The sequence below is a fragment of the Parasteatoda tepidariorum genome, chromosome 5, assembly GCF_043381705.1.
Source record: "Parasteatoda tepidariorum isolate YZ-2023 chromosome 5, CAS_Ptep_4.0, whole genome shotgun sequence".
Classification (NCBI taxonomy): domain Eukaryota; kingdom Metazoa; phylum Arthropoda; class Arachnida; order Araneae; family Theridiidae; genus Parasteatoda; species Parasteatoda tepidariorum.
In genome coordinates this window covers 62,931,135-62,946,171 of record NC_092208.1, presented here as the reverse complement: position 1 = coordinate 62,946,171, position 15,037 = coordinate 62,931,135, and the positions used below count along the sequence as shown (strand labels likewise).

The 15,037-nt window shown below is 27.3% G+C and overlaps 1 protein-coding gene across 2 annotated transcripts in view; it reads left to right on the top strand.

The window, feature by feature from the left end:
• The window catches only part of LOC107454008 (A disintegrin and metalloproteinase with thrombospondin motifs like), a 217,237-nt gene that overhangs the window by 60,488 nt on the left and 141,712 nt on the right, over positions 1-15,037 (top strand). The window contains exon 1 of one of the 2 annotated variants that reach the window (XM_043046466.2): positions 9,083-9,438. The exons of the other annotated variant lie outside the window; for it this stretch is intronic. The gene's annotated coding sequence lies outside the window, so the exon portion shown is untranslated. Of the gene's footprint in view, positions 1-9,082; positions 9,439-15,037 lie in introns of those variants that run through there. 2 annotated transcript variants of the gene reach the window in all.

Genomic DNA, 15,037 nt, shown 5'->3' with positions numbered 1-15,037 from the left:
ATATATATATATATATATATAGTCTTCCCAGACGTGAATGAGGGGAAAAATGATTAGAAACGTAAGTGTGCCAAAAAAATATAAAAGAATAAAACTGAAAAAAAAAAATAAAGAGGAAAAATAAAACTACAAAAAACCGTTATGATCGAGAGAAGAAAATAGAAGCAAAATGCATTTCCACGTGATATGCAGAGGTGGTTGAAAACTCATGTCGTTAACAAGGGAATTGGCGTTTCCAGGAATGAAACAAGATCCAGAGCATAGAGATGCCTGTTCCACTCTCGACTCCACTCTTGACTGTTTTTCTAGTTTTTTTTCACATTTATTTATTTTGCATTTTCTGTTTCATTCGTTATCGCTTTTTTTAAGCTTTGTTTTCACCTTCATTTTCCATCTTTTCATTGCTTTCTTTGCGTATTCTGCCCATGTCAGACAATTCTTGAAAATAGGCGCCTATTTTTGAGCCCTCGATTAATGTCAACTTTCGTTACAATTTTCATATTTTTTGAAGTTTTATACCAACAAAGAACAGTTTTATACAATTTTATGAATGACATTTTGTTCCAATAAGTATATTTTTCCGAAGAGTTTTTGGGATTGTTCTTTTTATCCATTATTATTATTTATTGTCATATTTATAAGCCAGTCGCTTGTCTATATGATAGTGAAGTAGTCATGAAAAAACTTGATGTTAGCCTAGGATTTCTTAACCTTCCGTAATTTTTGTAAATTTTTTTTATTTAAAAAATCTGATGTATTTTTTATTAAATATGAAAATGCATTTATTAATTTTTTAAGTCAAATATCGACAAGATCTAAACAACTACTATTTAATGATTATAAACTAACTGTTGTTGTGGAATCAATAAAAAATATATATATGATAATTTAATCATTATTTGTATAAATTGTTTAAAATTGGACAATTTAAATAAATAATTTTAACAAATGGATATACATGTGAAACAGTGAGTACAATAGATATAAAGTATGTAAAGCAGTGTAAATGATACATAGGATATATATTATGTAAAGCAGTAAATTTATTTAGTATGAAATGTAAATAAGTTACAAAAACATTAAATAGATTTTTTTCTCTAGTGACAAATTATTTTCAGTATTTTTTTCTTTCAGGGCATGTTTGAATTTAAGCCAATAAATGTACGTTTTTTTAAGAAACATACTAATTATTTTTAATAGACATGTTGAAACAAGTTGTTTGAATTCAGTTTTCCAAAAACTAGTTTTTAACATTTTTAAATTTTGAAGTAAAAATTAATAAGTTAACAAGAGCATATTTACGTACAGAAATTTCTGTTCTCATTTTTACTGTCCCAAGTCATTTAAAACCAGAAATTTTTCAGAGTTGTAGCATTTTATAAATTTCAGTTCATTATCGATTCATCATCGATTCATCATCGATTTCATTCATCATCGATTTCATTTTTTCCATTTTCAGTTTATTTGTTTTACCATTCAAAATTAAATTTTCTCTCTCAAAAACACCCTTAATAATAGTTGTAAGAACCATTTACCACAATTCAAATTTTCACATTACTTATTACTCAATCTGTCCATCAATGCATAGCGAGGAAGCAGATATTTATTTTTTTAATGATTTTATCTTCGCTTTAAAACGGAAACTTGTTAAATGTTTCATGTAAGGAAATGTTTATTTTTGATCATTTCCATTTCGAGCTTTACTTGATAATCTCCTCAAAGATTTATTTTTATGCCGGAAATATTATTGTTTAAAATCTATTATTCCTTTTACGGATTAAAATTGCTTAGTTATTTTTAAAATAAGAACTTTTTTTAATATGCTTATCTTTTATATTAAACAATGTAACTTCCAGTGTGTGAAATTGAACTCATAGTATTATAATCTGTAANATTTCACAGCATTAAACTAAATGTCAATTTTAAGTTTTGAAGTAAAAATTAATAAGTTAATAAGAGAATACAGAAATTTCTGTTGTCATTTTTACTGTGCCAAGTCCTTCAAAACAAAAAAATTTTCAGAGTTGTAGCATTTTATAAATTTCAGTTCATTAATTACATCGATTTTATTTTTTCCATTTTCAGTTTATTTGTTTTACCATTCAAAATTGAATTTTCTTTCTCAAAAACACCCTTAATAATAGTTGTAAAAACCATTTGCCACAATTTAAATTTTCACATTACTTATTACTCAATCTGTCCATCAATGCATAGCGAGGAAACAGATATTTATTTTTTTAATGATTTTATCTTCGCTTTAAAACGGAAACTTGTTAAATGTTTCATGTAAGGAACTTCCGTTTATTTTTGATCATTTCCATTTCGAGCTTTACTTGATAATCTCCTCAAAGATTTATTTTTATGCCGGAAATATTATTGTTTAAAATCTATTATTCCTTTTACGGATTAAAATTGCTTAGTTATTTTTAAAATAAGAACTTTTTTTAATATGCTTATCTTTTATATTAAACAATGTAACTTCCAGTGTGTGAAATTGAACTCATAGTATTATAATCTGTAAAACATGAAAAAGACAATATTATTTCACATTTTGGCTGCATCCAGTAGTTTTTGAATTTTTTTTAAATTTGGGACAAAATAACATGAAATATTTAATGAAAAACTTGTCTCAAAATGTGTTAATTGTTTTAAAAACTTCAATTGCTTAAGGCTCCGCACTAAATCTATCTAAAAATAGCTTTCTCCTTCTTTCACTTCTGAAATTTTATAATGCATAAAGTTACGTGTAAAAATGGTAATCTATAGTCAAAAATTTGAAAAAGTTGTAGCAATTAGTAAAGAGTTTTGTACTCTGCAATGCCTATAATTCTGCAAGCTTTAGGCGAGTTTTGCTAAAAAGCCATATTTCTCAACCCTTCCTGTCCCCATCTCAATGAATATTAATTCTTTCTTTATTTTATTTTTTCTAAGGTTTTCGATAGCTGAATATTTTTTACAACAATTTTAAATAAAATAATTTTACTTATTCGAGTATTTACTTAATTTTATTACACTTCTTTTTCTGTACTATTTTTTATTCACACGTACTACTTTAGCATCAGAGTTCGGAAAATACATGTGTAAAAAACAGAATTTGTATATCAAAGTGCATTCTTTTAACTAATTAAATTGAAAAGTTATAATTTGAGTGCTAATTTACTTACTTTGGCGTTTTACTTGACAAATCTTATTTCAAAATTAGCTTTTGAAACTACTGTCTTTTTAATTTAATTCTATATTATGTGTAAAAACAATTTTCAAGGAATAAAAATAATAAAGATATGATAACAGTGGGACATATTGAATTATATATGCATTTCTGAAACGAATGCCGCGTAAAATGATGTGACTTTGCGAGATTGGTTGATGACTTTAGCTGCGAAGCAAAACGTAGTTCTCATTGCACTTGAGATAGTAAGTACACTGATCAGTTCCCGCCGTAGCTCAAATTTGATTATGTTGAAAGATTCATCTCAATAAGCGACAACCCTACATCTGCATTTCTTTGGGGACCCAATCCATTAGGTTGACAGTTCATAGTGTATTGGTTCTGATTCATTAGAGATCAACTCTACACATTTAAAAAGTACCGGTATTTCGGGTGCATTATCCGTGCAATCCATTTTTACCGCAAAATATCATACCTTAATTTTTACAGTGATGCTATTTTGATTTGAGTGATTTTACGTTAATTACCGCAAAAATTACTCTACATCAGATTTTGTTGTTCCGTAAAATGTTCTGATGAAAATGTATTTTACCGTAAGTAAAACCGGCACTTTGAGTGTCGGCAATTGAGTATATTAATTTGATCTGAATCTTTTGATAGGGTGCAACTGCTCATCTCGATATTCTCTCCATGACTTCTCTTCTGCATAAGTTGACAGTTCCTTCCAGTTAAAAAAATTCTCTGGAGTCACAAAATTACACTTGACCACGTTAAAGTCTCATTATCTCTTTAAAAAGACTTAATTAATCCCATTTTCTCTACTGTAATGAAGAACCGTGGGAAGCAGTTTAACATTTCGGGGCTGAGCTATAATTTTACCTAAGAAACAAAACTCAAAGCTTTGCGAACGGGATTCTGTACTAGCCATCTCTACAGAATCACATCAGATATTTATAAATCTTTCTAGGCCCTCCTAGAAAGATTTCTCAGTTTAATTCATAGATTTATAATTCATAGATTTATATAGATTAGATTATAATATAGATTAGAGTTACAATTCATGGATTTTTCAATTCATACATTTTTACACAACAAACGGGAGGTAAGAGAAATTATCAAAATTATAATGATAACTATTATTTGAAATATAATCAAATAAGATTTTTTTTAATTTTATTTTGCAATGAGCGTTAAATTGCCGACCTAATTCTGAGTTTTCAATACTCAATATTTAACTCCATATCTTTGTAATTTTGAACCCAACGCAGAAGACACGAGAACTCCTGGATCAAGTATTTGGACAAAGTAACCATCGGAGAGGACTTTTTTATGGAACTAACCGGCGTTTGAGTTACATGGAGAGGAAAGCCACGGAAACCTTCCACGGTTAGCCCGATTGTAAGGGGATTCCATTTTACGTCTTCCACTGAGGATACTTTGCATCTGCCCCGAGCAGAATTCGTATCAACCAGCCACCGCTGAAATTCAAAACCTGGGTTGCCTAATTGGGAGACGATTGCTCTATCAATTTTTTTTAAAAAAACATGCAAACTGACGTTCTAAGCTTTCTATTTAAATATATTACGAAAACTACTCCCATTGTCCAGAAAAATCAACGATTGCATAATATTGACTCTCACTACAGCATTATTTGGGTATTGATTTTCATTGGAAAAAAATATCTGTACAAAGAAAAAATTTTTGCGTTGTTCTCTATAGTTTAGATCTAAACAAATTATTCAAACAAAATGCTCTAAACTGTAAGTAAATGTAAAAAAAAATTACAGTTTTTTCATGAATTTAGTAGAAAATCTATAAAAGAAATACAGAAATGAGTTAGTAATCCTTTAAGTATATCCACTTTTCATTTGCACTCCTTATACTTGTAATTGAAATATTATTTAAATTTATGTTAAATGTTTTAAAAGAAAACAGTAAATATGTACTACAAAATTTCACAGCATTAAAAATTAATTACCATTACCTAATAAGTGCTTCCAGTTGATTAAAGTTCATTTAATTAGCAAATCATAATTAACATATTTATTCCACGTTTATTCATATTATTTATACATTTCAGTTCGTCGTAAGAACATTATTGTTATGTAGTTTTTTCAATTGTAAAAACTACATTGTGTTGCTGGAAAAAATCTAATTAGCATATTTATTAAATCTATATTCATACTCTTAGAAAATTCCAGTTCTAAATAGTGCCACTCAGTAGGTGGTTTAAGCGAACAAAGTAGTGGAGGCGTTACGAATTGCTTTTTCGCCAAGTTTCCCAACATCGAACAGATAGGCAGTCACGCATTTAGTTTTTGTTGTACTTAAATAACTAGTTCTTTTTTAGAGACAAAATAACTTAAGCTATTGTAAACATACACACTTTCACTATAAAAACACTAATTCTATTAAATTCAAAGAACCTTTGGTGCTGAGTTCTTGAAGCATTTCACTAATGTGACGAAATGTCTTTACCTCATTGTTCTAAGTCGCTGCAATTTCCTTCGAAATGTTCAGCACGGAAAGTAGTGAATAACGCTACTTTAAGGGAAAGAAATAGCCTATTGTACAGCATTTGGCATTCAAAGGCTTGAAAGTGTAGGAAAATACTGATTTTATAATTAAGGTTAGCGTTGAATAAAATGTTGAATTTGTCTGTCACTTTCTAATCTCTGTGCTTCTACATTGTTAAAATTTTGAGGCATGTTTAATCACAATATCGTTAACATTTGCTGCAACCGTAGTAAGGAGCGGATTTGAACCATATTATTGAACTTTTTCAACCTGGCTACATGTTACTATATTTAATTTGAACGGAAACATTAAAATAAACACCTACATTGAAGTTGCAGGGCTCCGTATTGTAGCTTCAGGTATAAATATTATGGTTCAACCTTGAACTGATTGTTTTGAGAGTGTAAGTTAACAAATTATTCTAATAGTTTACTATAAGATAAGTATTGTATTTAGGCAAAAAATTATGCATTGAATATAATTATAATGAAGGGTATTACATAAAAAAAAGTACTCTCTTAAGAATTGGTTCAACGATGAACTATGATATCAATACTTTGAACCATATTATGGAGCAAATTTGATACAATCTTAATAATTTATTAAACTGAACCATCTTTTCCTGCTAAGTGAATTGTTATGTCGCATAATCAAGGTTTAGAAATAAGGTGATATGGTTTAAAACGCTCAAAAAACTTTAATATTGAACTTGACAAACCATTTCATGATATCCATTTTTTTAAATAAGAGCTTCTTTTGTTTTCTTTACTTTTAATTTGGGCGAAAATATAAACTTGAAGATTAAACTTGATGTATTTAGAAATTTTGTGAAGGCACCTTGCAAAAAAATCAATCGCTTATATGAAATAAACAAAAAATTATAAGTTTAGAAATATTTTATTAAATCTTTTTTTTCTATTTTTTAAAAAAAAAGTATTTTCCTAAATACCGTCCTATATGTTTACGATCCATATACGGTCTTACAAGCTTATAACCAGAGTTGATTTGAATTGCAATATATTTATGCATTATTCTGTTGTAATGATACTTTCAAAGCAAGCTGAAAATGTTTTTTTCCACTGTGTCTAACTTCCATTTTAATTTGTAACAATAAAATAATATCGAAGTGGATCAGATTTAGAGATATAGCTGGCCAGTCCATAACTTAATTATTTTGACTCACATTCAATCCTTCGCCATCCTTTGAGTTACAATAAAATTACAATTTTTTCTAAAAATCGGGAATAAATGTTAAGAGACTGCTTCTAAGTATTTCTGCAAAAATTTCTGAATCCTATATAGCCTTTGCATGAAAGATGATTCCCTAATTAAAGAAGGCTCAGGAAAGCCTTTATCAGACCTACCCTCCCTGCAATAAAAAGTTTTTATAGCAATAATAATAAATAAAAAATAAGTAAATATAAATAAATAATAATAAGGAATAAATAAATAATAATAATAAATAAATAATAATAAATAAATAAATAATAATAAATAAATAAATAATAATGAATAAATAAGTAATAATGAATAAATAAATAAAGAATAAAATTTTTGAATTTTTTGATCACAATCCAAATGTTCTCGACCATATTTCTCACGAAATTTAGTAATGGTATGGATTTTGCATGAAGATTATTTAAACTTTATTTCAATTTTATTTTGAGACCAGTTCTTGGTGAAGGGTTCATTTACTTTTTTTTTGTTACTTTTATTTAAATGTTTTATAATATTTTCTGTCAGTAAATTCAATTCGAAGTTCTATAAAAATGATCCCAAAATATATATATTTCTCAATTTTAAATGTTTTCACCAACAATTTAATGGAAAAAAAATGATATTGCATTTTAGAGTAGGCTGCAGTTAAGTTTTCAAACATTAAATTTATAATTTATTTTTAAAAGTTTAGAATTGCAATGTTCACAAAAATTTAGTTGCATAAATTTGCAATAAAATACATATACTTCTGTTAATCAGTTCTTTCAATAAGTCCGCTCCAAACCAGGAGCGTATTTCGAAATTAGAAATGGGACCAGGTGATGGTGTTTGACACTGTACCCCCTTATTCGTATATCGAGGTCCCCCCATATCCATACCTCACATGATGATAGTGATTTCCCCCCACATCAGAAATAATACAAAACTGCATCATTTCCTTTTCGTTTTGATTTGCTTAGGTCGAATATAGGAGAAAAGAGTATAATAGTTTGAAATATTTTGGGTATGGTCTTTGACCAAATATCTTCGTCCCTCTATATCAGAGGTCGCTAAAGTGGTCTATATAGACCCCCAGGGGTCTATTTGACAATGGCGGGGGTCGATCTGATCCAGGGGGTCGAATGGGGGTCTATCCGAATCGGAAGGTCGATTGTCGGTCTATGAAGAAACGGTTCTTAATACGCAAATCACACATACCCAATTAAGTATGTAAAATTTGCGAATTTTTTTATAACTGACTTAATATCAGTTTCTTTATAGAACATAAATTAATAAACGTATATTTATTAGGGTGAAACAAGTAATTACGTACCAGCGCGCAGTGGCACGAACTCTGCACTTCTGGTTTATAAATCATATGCATATGTGCCATAAAATTGACCAATTTTGAACCCAATATAGCGAACCTTGCAAAAAAACACCAAGCACACCCATCTCATTGGCTAAGAAGCAATAAATCTGTAGTTACTTTACTTATTATTTCTACTTATTTATAATTACTTATTATTTAATAAATATTAGGGTATTTAAATTTCAACATTAATATATTTCTCATAAAACTACTGTTGCACAACGTACTATTACTTTAATAAATGTACAAACACAGTATCTAATAGAGTTTTATGACAGAACAGTTTATTAACAGAAAACTACTTTTATGGGGTCGATGGAGATTTCGAAAAATTATATAGGGGTCGATGATCAAAAAAGTTTGGCAACCCATGCTCTATATGAATATATATTCCAGCTTTACTTTTTTATGGAACGCTTAAAAAATGCAGTGTGGATGTACTACGTTAAGCAAGTGAAAAAGTGTCCGAAAATATTTATATAAGAATCCAGTTACTAATTTCCCTAAAACAGTGAGATAAATCCTTCCGTTTTGTTTCTTACATAAACGGATTTAATTTAATCTGAACGCGTCCAATTTGTTAAGACCCCGTGAACTTCCCTTAATTACTACCGCAAACTCATTCCCAAATCACATACTAAAATCGTATCTCCCAAGTCTTCCTTTCTCAACTGGTTTTAATAGCTAAAAATAAAGACTATTTCGGAAGATCAAATGAACGTAAGAAATCCGGTCCCCCCCTTGCCTTAACTTCATCCTTTCTTTTCACCTTAAAAACCACTTTCTAATCTTGCGTCCTATTTGCAGAAACTCTGATGTAGGTCACTAAGAGAAGGAGCTTGAAAACATCTAAGAAAACAGGTAATAGGAGAAAGCTATCAGTCGCAGGCTAAGCTGTGAAACGATTCAAACGTGGAAAAAGATTTTACTTTCGCCCTGAAGCCAAACGATTTCACTTTTGCTTTTTCCACCGCATTGCATTATCGTTTGCGCGCTCGCTTGGATATTTTCTGCTTCCATGTGGCAACAGTTCTTCGTTTTTTTTCTAAAAAAAATTTATCACTTGGAATTATTGAATTCTATTCTGTGCAACATCATGTCAGTGAAACGACAGAATAATGTGGTTTTTTAGTAGGGAAAATTGGTGATATTTATATTTTTTGGAAGCTTCTTTACTTTTAAGGTGAGTTAGTAAAATGTTTTATATTAATTTGGTTTATTGCACAATATGGCGATAATTTTTAATCTAAAATTAGTTAGATAAAATATGTTCGTTAAAATATGCATATTAAAATTTAAATAATTTTTTTTTATTTTTGAAAAAAAAAATTCTTTTAATTTGCAACAAATATTTTTAGTTTCTCCACATGACAGTGACACCAGTTCATTTAAAAAATTTTTGAAACAAAAAATTTTTGAACCTATTACGTATTTTAAGCTGGTAGGAAAATTTGCGCTTTAGAAGAAATTATTGATTATACTGTTTAATTTCTTGCATTTTGTAGAAGATATAGAATATTTTGCTTGTAAAATTTTCCTTATTTTTTTATGATTATCTGTAGAGTTTAAAATAGTAGCTATATATTTTTTCTTTTAAAAAGAGAAAAAATAACTAAATTTGCTTATTCTTCAGCACCGAATGTTAATGAAATAATATGCTTTAAAGTAATTTTGAAATAAATTACAAACTGAATGATTTTTAATGAACCAATAAACATGGTTCGTTATACGTAACAAATTAATAAATTGAAAAATCAAATTAGAATAAGAAATTCGAGAAACAATTTAAATACGAGTTTCATTATTTTTAGTATTTTTGATAAATACAGTTTTTTTATCTGATTTGAAAGATACTTTACGCTGATATGCTCAAAAAGTAACTTTTATTTAATAAATTTTTTAATCAAAATTTTTAATATAGTTTCTTAAAAAAATGGTTTTAAAGTTAAAAAGTAATATTTACTGTATTAAACTAAACAAAAAAAGAGAAATTAAATAATATAGTAAGTTTCACATCATTGAATATTTTTATTTTTAAAATACGCGCTTAATACGAAACACTGACGCGCATTCGTTACTTTTTCTGCCTTACTTTTCTTTCTCTTTCTACGACCGGAAAGGAGAAACGCCGTTATCCATATTCCGTTATCTAATATTTCATCTTATTTATAATTCATGATTGAAATTTTGGATAGCATTTAATGTTTTCGATCTTAAGTTTAATAGCAATTGGCTGAAACAATTGATGGAAAATTTATTTATTTTGAACTTATACAGTTAAATTTATAATCAGTTTATTAAAAACTGCGAAATTTTTTTTAGAAACTGAAAAAGCAGTTTAAATTGGCTATTATCATTTTAATTCATTTAAACCGTATTAAATTTTTTTTAATTTCAATTATTGTTTATGATTAGATATCACGGATATACCAGTTTACATGTCAAGGTCTTTTATTAAGAAGTCAGGTTAATGAATTCGTACAGGATGTGAATCATTTAACCCTCACCCACTAATAAACACGGTAAAAAACCGCAAAATTTAATTTTCTATTTGTTTATTTTTGAGACTTCAAATATTAATCTTCAAGTGTTTCGTCTCATTGTGCATTGGCACGCAAGGGAAGCTGAATTTTAAAGAAAATACAATTTACTTACCAAAGGAAATCTCTATTAATGTAAATAGTCATACTTCAAACTACGGAAAAGGCTTATTTTCAATTTTTCTACAAATAGTTCGTGATTTTGAATGAAATTCGTGATTTTGTTTAAACTTGGATTATTAGAAAACAATGTAAGGATGCATCACAAAATTTATTAATTGCTCCAAATAGTGGAAGATGTCAACTCAATTATTAAAAATAATGATATATACGAAGGAATATTTTTTAAAAAACAAAGTCCATATTTTAAACATATATATATATAAATACAAATTATTGTATGTTGAACAAATTTATTAGTTCAAACAAAATTTTCTTAAATATAAATAATATTGAAATTTTAATGGCCCAAAACATATCATTAAAATTCATTTTGAAATCACATTCATTTTTTTATAAAATATTTTGTTCCGTTCAAACTTCTATTTCTTAAATTAAAATTTATTTCAGAATAAAAGTAATAGCAATAGATATATAGATTTAATTTCCTAAGTTATCAAATGGATGTCTGCTTTAGCTGGATTCCTGAACCAATTGTAGCTTTCTACACTATGTCAAATTTATTATAAGTATAATTTTCCATGACAGAATGTAGTTGAAAAAAGTGTTTATGCGAAGTCAAATTTTAGAAATGATCTAGTACCTTCAAATGAACTTTTTATACTACTGAAATTAAATGCAGTTTATTTTGACTTTTAAACTCATTGTGGATTAAAAAAATTTAGAGTGTAGATAAAATTTCTTTTTTTTTTTTACTTTCTTTTTTTACTTTTTCGTTTCTTCCCGATGTGTTTCAAAATAAATATTTCGCTCTTAATTTTTTTCGGAATTCAATCAGTTACTTATTTCACTAATTGTTAGTATTTATCACTTTATAAAAAACTCTACCTCACTTTTTATAATTATTATTTTATTTTTCATACTTCACTAGACTTGTAAACTAAATAAGAAGGGGGAAACAAACCTTCTGCCTACTTTTTTTTGTATTATTATACTATTCACTTAACATTTTTTATAAATAAAATATTATTGCTTAAGAAATTTTATTATCTATATTTTGAAGAATGCAAAAAGCAACTTTATCTGAAAGAAAAATATCTAACCGTTCACATACGTCTTTTAATGTTTGTAATTTTTTATTAATTCTATTAATATTTAATAAATATAATCACTTAATCTAAGAAGTTTTGACTAGAACTAACGTAAAATAATGTAAGGTGTAAAGTAAACAACTTTAAAAACTAAGTACACAAAGGTAGCACATTTTTAATGTACAGCAAAACATATTAAAATTGCTAAATTTCACAATATATTATAACAACATTTCACAGTATTTTATAATTAATAAACCAATAGAAGCAATCTTGCATAATTTTTATTTACGAGGTAATTCATTTCTTTATTTTCTTGGTGTTTGATATGCCTTAAATTTTTTTAATGCATTGACAATTTTATCTTTTATTGAAGACAACTTATTGTAATTGGTAAATTAATGTATGAAAATATATATATTTATACTTTACGAGCCAAACATAATTTAGATATTGAAATTTTCTATATCTATAATGTCATTTCCAGATTTAGCACTTTTATGTACATCATTGTCACTAACATCTATAAATAAAAACAAATAATTAACATGAATAAATAAAAAAATAACTAATATGAATAAATAGAAAATAATTAACATGAATAAATAGAAAAATAATTAACATGAATAAATAGAAAAAAAACTAAAGTGATTAAAATGGAAACAAATAATTAACATGAGTTGCAGAAATGCTTATATAATTATATCGATGACGTAAAATTTTTTTTTATTTAAAAGTTAATTTTTGTAAATTATCATAGAATTAAATTCATCCGATAGTAAAATGGGATGATTTTTACACCATATTAAACTATCCAAATTTTCGTGCTAAATCTTAAAATATTATAATACATTTATTTTATATTTATGGCGCACTTATTTGATAGCAGTTTAGGAGTTTTCAAACGAAGTCTTCACAATTATCGAAAATGATTACGATTTTGCACTTAAAATGTTTTGAGTGAAATTATTAATGTATATAATGAGGGAAATTATTAATATAATGAATAATTATTGAGTGAATTACCATTGAGTGAAATTATATTTGAATGAAAAAAAATTATAATTTTGAGTAGCATCGTTTTGATTTGAAAAACACAAAACATTATAATGATATTAATCGTTTCTTTAAAATATTTAGTGAATTGATCAAAATTTCACAAATTCAAATTTTTATTATTTTTGAAATCTCTAATTTAATTACACAGATAATTCTGATAAAATTACCGTACTGTGTGTTAATGACATTCCTAGAAAAGAAAACTATAATTCTGGTAATGAAACCAAAATATACAGTATTTAAACCATGTATTTGGTCATTTTTCTGTTTATATAGTTACGCTTGACCGGAAATTCCAGTTTTCAAAATTATAGTTCGTACTACTACAGATTTAGTAAAAAAAAACTGAAAAGTAAATTTATCCGCTTAAATGATAAATAAAAAGTTTCGTCACATATTATAAAACCGTATTTTATTGCTAATTTTATCAAAATCATTACCAAAGCATTTCGGTAAAAATTACGTAGTTTTTTTGGTGTTCCCATAGAGCCAGAAATACGGTACCATGTTCTGTTGGTTTTTATCACACTTTTTCTCTGGTATATTTTTCCAATAACATCTGGGATTTAACATTATTGGATAAAGTTATAAATTATAAATATTTTATCAAATAATTTCCCCTTAATAATGTTATTAGAGATTTACTAACCAAAATTGTATCATTCATTTGCCTAAAATATTAAATTTTTATCGTAAAATGATTAAGGGCTTCTAAGATTCAATTCATTTCTCTAAGATAGTTAAAGATACTTGTAACATGAATTTGTATGCCTTTTACAGGTACTAACTTTCTATTTCAAGCCTTTTAACGGTAATTAAGAATACATTACGACATTGCTTCCCTGAAAATGAGAAAAGAATTGCGCAATTGCGATTTAGTAAGAAATAAGGGGCCACGAGGTCGTAAGGGGTACGATAACGAAACAGTTTCTCTTTTTCCCTCCCGGCCCACTTATTTAGATTTTAAGAGGCCGGTACAAGGGATGATATAATAAGATTGTTCGAAAGTAGATACTCCAGGTATATAAGAACAAGAACTTGGAAGGTCACTCAACTCAAAAAAAAAAGTGAAACCGTTCGATTTTTTTTCTTAGATTTTTAAAGAGAGAAATGGTTTTGTTATGAGAATTCGCTTCGATGAGAATTTGCGAGTAAATTGAATGAAATCTTGAATTACTACACTGTAAAAAATTATGGATCAAATTACTGTAAAAGTCTCCCTCAGTCTGCCGGTCCCTTTTACCGTAAAATCCATTTTTTACGGGACGTGATACGGTGCAAAAATTTGATATAACGTAACTTTTACGATTACAATTTCCGTAAAATCACTGAATTACTATAACCAAATACGGTAAAAATGGAATTTACATTAAATTGAGTTTTACGGATGATGCACCTAAAGTGCCGGTACTTTATACCGTAATTTGGTCCAGATTTTTTTTTCACAATGTAGTAACATTTAGTTTCATTTTCGGGGCTTAAAAATAGCAAATAATTTCTAATTATTGTGATTTGAATTGTAAAAAATAGTGCAAGGATTAATAATTGCAAGTACGTAATTAGAGCGAATCTATGGAGTTTTTAATTAAAAGTTATATTAATTCATTTTCCTTTTGACTGAAATTGCCTAATTATTAAGAATTTATGTTAATGTCATTGATAGCGTACTTAGCTAAACGATTTTACATTTTTATTATCTTTAATGATTTATTTATTTAAAAAAGAAGTATTTTTTTTAACTAACTAATGAATGCTACATCTTCAAATAATAAAACATTAACATGATTAAGGGACACTTTAAGGCTGTAAAAAAGTGAAGTATTTAAAAAAAAGCAAATGGAAAATTTAAATTAGGAAAACAAATCTGAATATTGCTCGTTAAAAGTAAAAAAAAAAGAAAAACATATGTTACGTATTTTTCAAGCTACTCAATGCAGTCCTTGAATCATGTTTTCATTTGATACTTCACTAG